Source organism: Brienomyrus brachyistius, chromosome 7, assembly GCF_023856365.1.
Source record: "Brienomyrus brachyistius isolate T26 chromosome 7, BBRACH_0.4, whole genome shotgun sequence".
Lineage (NCBI taxonomy): Eukaryota > Metazoa > Chordata > Actinopteri > Osteoglossiformes > Mormyridae > Brienomyrus > Brienomyrus brachyistius.
Window position 1 is genome coordinate 29,689,906 of NC_064539.1, and position 6,711 is coordinate 29,696,616.

Here is a 6,711-nt window from a genome sequence, read left to right on the forward strand (position 1 = left end):
TGGAACATACGCGAGAGAAATCTATAGCTGTAACTTTAGTTATTGGTGTTTATCACTGATAAGTACAGTTACGTCAATGTTAAACAGGCACCTATGAACAAAATATGAAGTACACGGCAATATAGTCTTTTAAAACATTCACTGATGAGCACAAAATCCTTCAGTGAACTGAGTGAGTTTTTTTTAATTGTTTAGCATGTTAATTCTGAGATGTCGTGTTCACTTTAAATGTGATTGTTCGCAGAGAGATGTGACGCAAAAAGCAAGCATTGTAAGAGTAATGTGATATTGACTGCCTGCAATTATGAGATACAGTTATGATATTATATGCAACCACCTTTCTGATGAATATGTACAGGAAGTCACAGTGGGGTTACATTCTAACGACAACGGACTTTTCAATGTGTATAAGCTACAAAAAAATAATATGTGATGGACTTTTATTACCATGTCAGTGTATCCATGTTTACCCGCCAGCATACTGACAACACACTTCTCTTCAGTGATGTAAGCCTTTTATAATTTGCCACTGTACACATCATGACACTAAGACGGGGAGTGTGGGTTTGGAAGTTCAAAAAACGCCCTCATTTCATTTTTTTAAGATCAGATCACACACACACACACACATAAAATGCCTGGGGTTTGCGGGGATTCTTGTACTATCCATCAATCCTGGTTACGGTTGCAAGGGGTTAATATACCATTATCACAAAAATAATTTCAGATTCTATGCAAACGGTTTAAAATATATGGAAATATATGGAAATGGTTCAAAGCACACAACAATGTTTCCAGTGCAACCTATTGTGTTGCATAATAGATGAGAGTGACTGTGTCCTGGTAGCTGAATAATACATTTCCGGTTCAGTATCTGAAGTTCCATACCTGGAGAATTTTATCGTTCTGGCCTATCTTAAGTACATGACATACACATTTCTTTCGAAATGTCTATTCGTGCATATTGTTAAATGTCAATTTAAATAAAAAGAAACACTGGGATTCTATAGAATTCAGGACAAGTGAGAGCCAAGAAATCCATTAACGAGACATCCGAAAAGTCTCTATAAGTGTGGCTGGATACTGAAAGTTTATATTAAAAGATTCCGAAGTAAAAATGTGTACTTCAGTTTACACAGACTCATATAATAGACAAAAACGAGAAAGTATTTTATTGTGTACGGTTGTGAAGACGGATTAAATGAAAAATAAAATGTATTTTCATCGCCTTCACTGAAAGAATAATGTCCAAATTGTCATGTTTTTCCTGGTAGCAGCCAAATTCCTATGACTCATCAACCACAATCAGTTAGTTAAAGTCATATCACACTTCTATCTCTGAATGAGTATCAACTGCTAAGCTCAGTACAAGAATATATTTACAACTCTTAAACAACCTGATGTAGAATAAAAGTTAGTTTTGCAACCTCCTTAAAGCATAATGGCAGCGCCACCTTAACCAACACAGAAAAAGAACAGTCTCTTTGAGTCAATAAGACGCTTCACAAAACGAGAACGAGATGGACTGTACCACTTCGACTGGTTGGGAAAGTATGTGTGTTTACAGCACTGGGGAAGGACATTGTTTCCTGTTATTATGCTATCGTGCGTTACTACGGAGTAATGCTATGCTGCAGATGGTTGTAGTAGTCATTACGGTTAGAAAGTAGGGGGAAAGACCGAAAATAGTACGCTTCCTATACCTCCCCGCTTTCGCAAAAGGGCTGGTGGTCTGTTCCGCCCGAGATGGCCGGCTGTCGCACATCATGGGAATTAGCCAGCAGAGAGACGGAGAGTGGAGCTAGACAGAAGCTGCAGAGAGGGGAACAATGGATCTGGAGTTTCAATGTGCGTCGCTGAATGGCACCCCCAGCCCTTGAGCTCTGGGGCCAGATTTACCATTCTTTGCCTCAGAGACATCTGTTTACCACCCTGTCTTTGCAGGAACACTGAACTAAAAAGAATCGACTGATCAGGTTATGAAAGTACGCGAGCAAGCGCCCCTCAGGAAACGCACAAACCCAGTAGGGCACCGCAGTGTCATTTTTAGGAAACGCACTCAAATATTTTATAAGGACATCGGAATACCATTTAGAAGGTAGGCGGCTGTTAGTGGTAGAAGAATTTCAGATAACATTGAAGGTTGACTGGAGGAGAACTATATTTTTTTGTTTCCGGATTTTAATGGCTAATTACAAAATATTGCATGACGGGAACAGCAGAATGTATTTCCCAGTGTAATATTTCACAAGGGATGCATGTGTGATCGAAACCTAACTGGGCAGCTTCGTCTTTGAGCTGTAGGTAACGTAGGAGTTACTGATTTGGCAACCAGACACATGGTTAGTATTGTGACACAGCTGACCTCTCCAGCCCCTGTTTGGAACACAGGTGGAAAAATGCAGCAGTGAAATAAGCTGGAGAATATGGCAGGATGTGGTTTGTTGAAAAGTATCTACCGTGTTTGTGCCACACCATATTGGCACAGTTTATGCATTGCTCTGTCTGTGTGCTGTCGGGGGGGACAAAGTCAGCCCCTCTGCAGCTCAGGGTTGCCCTGGAAACAGGTGCTGATATTCTTTGCATTTTCTTCACCCCCCCCCCCCCACCCCCCATCGACATAAGAGCAACAGAGCCCCCTCCCCCGGTCCAACCAACCGCAAACCCTCCACCCAAACCTACTGCAGTCATTTGACACTGTCACATGGCTGTAGAACCAGCTGCCTCTTCCCATTGCAGGATGCGTCTCGTCGGGGGCCGCCGATCCCAGTCGGGGCTGCGCGGCCTGGCCGGAGCTGGTCACGGCAGGTCACCGGTTGACCTCCAGCCAATCTGCCACCTAAAATCTGGGATCGCCATCCACTGTGGCTTTCTCTGTCCATCCAGTAGACTGACAGAAACCATCAGCGAATATAATGGGCGTTTCTTTTGCTCGGCTGTCATACAAATCGCAAAACAAAGAAACTAACTCTCTCACCGCGCTGATTCCTGCGCTCGGTGTCATATCAGCAGCTGCACTGTCTGGCTTTAACATCTGTATTCATGTGTTCACAGGCAGAGAAATTGGTTTCATTTTCTGGCCTTTTTAAGTCATTCTTTTGTTGCTTAGCGACCTCTGCATTCCATTGCAGTGACTCCTGGCCAGCGGAGGAACATTCCATGGAAGTCGCTGACCGGCAATAACAGTCCGTCACTGAGCTGTGGGGGCAGGACCCATGGGATGGGTGCGCCTCTTCTTCGGAACACCAATGCCGGGCGTGCCGGGTGGCCCACCCAACCCCCGGCGTTCCCACTACTCCCAGTTCCAACAGTGACATAGCAATGCTGGGTGGATCCGCACATCCCCCGCACGTAAACACACATGCACGCAGACAGCGTCTAGACCAAGAAAGTACAGATTGAGGTTTCTTGTTAAATGGGAATTATGTTCAACAACAGAGCACGATCTTGAGTGGGGGAAAAAGTAGAGAAAGACGCAGAAAACTACAAAAAAAAGTGATGTTTACAGACGATGGGTGAACCTTAAAGTGGCAATGACCAGATACGAAAAGGCTGAATCCCTCCATCAAACTGGAACATGGAGTTGAATCGCCCAAGATCTAAGAAGCTGATTAAGGTAAATCGTAATTTTCTGAGTTTTTCTGTGGAAGATAAGATGGAGATCAGGACCGATGAGCAGTCGGGGGAGATGCACGACAGCTGCTCCCTGCTGACACTGAGATCTTGAGCTTCAGCCTGGAAGGAACATTGTGGTTCAATCAGACGTTAATCATCCCATTTTTAGTTGCAGATGTGGTTACTGTTACCTTGGTCTACACAACAATGGACCAAATCCAGCAAGAGATAACGGAGTGCAGATAAAATCACATGACTTGTATGTATACAGGTGTAGCTGTTGGATTTCAGCACCTGGTCCTTGGGATCCTTAAGGTCACTTTCTCTGATTTCCACCGATCATGCAGGGAATCAGCCTGGACTGAGAGAATGAGCACATTGTAATATTCAAATCACATTAAGCCTCTTGAGCTTGAGTCATACCAGACTTCCCCAGCGCTGCCCAGTCATGGCATCCTCTGCAGATAACAGGGGGGCAGAACAGTTAAAAATGCCGCAACTGCTAGGTGACGCATGACCAGTCCTGACCACTTTTACCCACCCTGGGAGAAGTTGAAAGGGTTGGGCGGGGGGAGAGGTCACGTCTGGCTGGGCAACCTGCTGAGAGACACTGCTGCAGCTTTTAGTGTGGCTAGGGGGGGGTTTACAGGGGCGGGATCATGTGACATGTCACTGAGTGGAGCGGACACTGATGGGAAAAAAGCCCCCAGGAAGAGCCATCTGACACACACAGGGAGTCTTTCTCATTTAAAACAAGCTGTTGTTCTGTGCACCAGAGGTGATCGCCATGCATGGGGGAGGGTGAGCTCTGAGGGACATTGGCTGTCATAAAGGGCGAACGCACACCCTGATTGGTCGGCCAGCTAATTAACATGATCTGTCCTTTTAAAAATCCTACCCATCACACCCTTGAGTGTTCCCCATTTTATCTTTAAAAGGCTGGAACACAAACTAATGTTCCGCTTGCTTGACCCTGTGACCCGAACACCTGTACCTGTCCTCCCTACTCCCACTTTACTGCCTGTACTATGTTACTAAGCATTACTTAGAGTTACGCAGAAAAAGCCTAAAATGTAGGATTCTCCTGTTGTGTTTAAAGTATTAATTATTAAAAACATTTTCCTACTCTGACATTTCATACATTGTCATTGGACTATGATTCTGGCTTTAAATATTGCAGATATCTTTAAATATAATTCAAATGCAAAATACTTTGTGTTATTAAAAATCATTCTTGTTTAAAATGAGTTTTACTATCTCCCCTTTCTCTTCATGTTCTGCCCATCCCCCATTCCAGTCAGCTAACTAACCAGGTCATTTGGAATTTACCCACAATGCCTCATGGGCGCTACCACAATGCAACATACGGATAGCATTAGCGGCTAAGCCTGACCTGACCTGCTCTTTAACCTGACCCTTAAAAAAAACAGCACTACTCTACTCTACTTATGGGGAACAGGAATCAGATCAATTATTCAAATTAGAGAACGGTGCCAAACAGAATGCCATATAAAATTTGGCATATTTGTTTTAAAATCATTTATATACTAATTCGGTGGTACTGGGATGTGTATATGCACTAATTAATATGCCTCCGGGTATGCAGCTTAGGTCTTCATGTACATTACTATAATCCAAATTGTTGTCAATCGCCAATGAATTTGCCATTTAAAATGATTACTTAATTGGTTGTCAGTTGCATGGTTATTGCCCTATTGATGTATTCCGCGATCAAACAGCACTCTGCTCTGTCCTGGTACAGAAGCTTGAATGTAACAATATGAAGCTGATTTTGATGCTAAAAAATATGATTTTGCATTCACATTAATCAGAAGGTTGTTTCGCTCTGAATAAATGTGAAGTTTTGAATATAATACATATTCAAATAGATAAAGCATGTGTTTTACCCCTTCATCTGATATTGCGGCTATTCGCAACATCGTTAAATGAATCGACCAATCTGTATTTCAAACAGTAAAGCAGTATAAAAACAATCCTGACATGTCCCAGTACATACATTTTGATTAGTTTCCAAAAAATTTGATCCGCAAGCGAATAACTACATGCATGAGTGGTAAAGAAATGTAACATGCATCTGTTTTTTTAGACGATTTAGGGACCATGCTGGTTGTATGTCATATTTTTAAAAAAGGTGGCGGTGATAGTGGGGGTGGGGGGTTGAGTGGAGGGGGGGCGTTGGTGGCAAACCTTTCCAATGACGCCATTGCAGCAGATTGTAGCGAGGACAAAGATCGCCATGACAACGCGGGGAAATGCAGGAGAAGGCTGAGTTACGTCCCAGCTCGTGTTACACCCAGCCAACACACCGGAACCAACCTTTCGGCTGCAACGCCAAAGTCGGTGCAGCCGTTAATTTTATCCTGAAATTGGTTGAATTTGCAGTTACGGATGTTAACTTAAACACAAATATCTGCGGTTCGAGCGTATATAAAAAAAATAAAACAGTTAATGGAATTTAACTCGTATGATTTAATACGTAAATCAAGGATCTTTGATTCCCTGGTAGCGTACGGTTTTCACACCAAGTTTTTAAACAAAATATGTGAAAAATCCGATTTTCATTTATATGTTATGCATTACTGCCATCTAGCGCTCAAAGTGAAAATACAGTTCGTTCATTCTTTATTTAACTGTTTTATTTGCTGAATATGGCGCTGCAGCCATGAAAAGACCTACCCATCCATTATCAGAAACCGCCTGTCCTATACAGGGCCGCGGGGGGTCTAAAGCCTATCTCGGAGGCTACGGGCGTGAGACAGGGAACAACCCAGGATGGGGGCGGAGTACCCGGAGGAAATCCCACGACGACACAGGGAAACATGTAAATTCCACACACAGGGAGACACACAGTAGAGACTGGAACGCAGGTCCCAGTGGTGTGAGCAGACAGCGCTAACCACTGCCCCACCGTGTCCAATACAATTTAAGGCTTACGGGAGTTTCCGAAAGAAAAGATCTACGTCTGTACTATAGTGATCACAATCATTGAACAAAAACTTCCGCCTCCACACTGCTCCGTGTAAAACGCATATCAGCCTGCACTGGGCATGCGCATAGGGGCGGGAACAGGAAACG

The 6,711-nt window shown here is 43.6% G+C and overlaps 1 long non-coding RNA gene across 1 annotated transcript; it reads left to right on the forward strand.

Annotated features, from left to right (window-relative positions):
• The first annotated feature begins 1,515 nt into the window (after positions 1–1,515).
• On the forward strand, positions 1,516–4,746 carry LOC125746000 (uncharacterized). The gene is made up of 2 exons (XR_007398823.1): positions 1,516–2,098; positions 3,132–4,746. It is a non-coding gene; the product is annotated as an uncharacterized LOC125746000 (long non-coding RNA).
• The last annotated feature ends 1,965 nt before the right edge of the window (positions 4,747–6,711 follow it).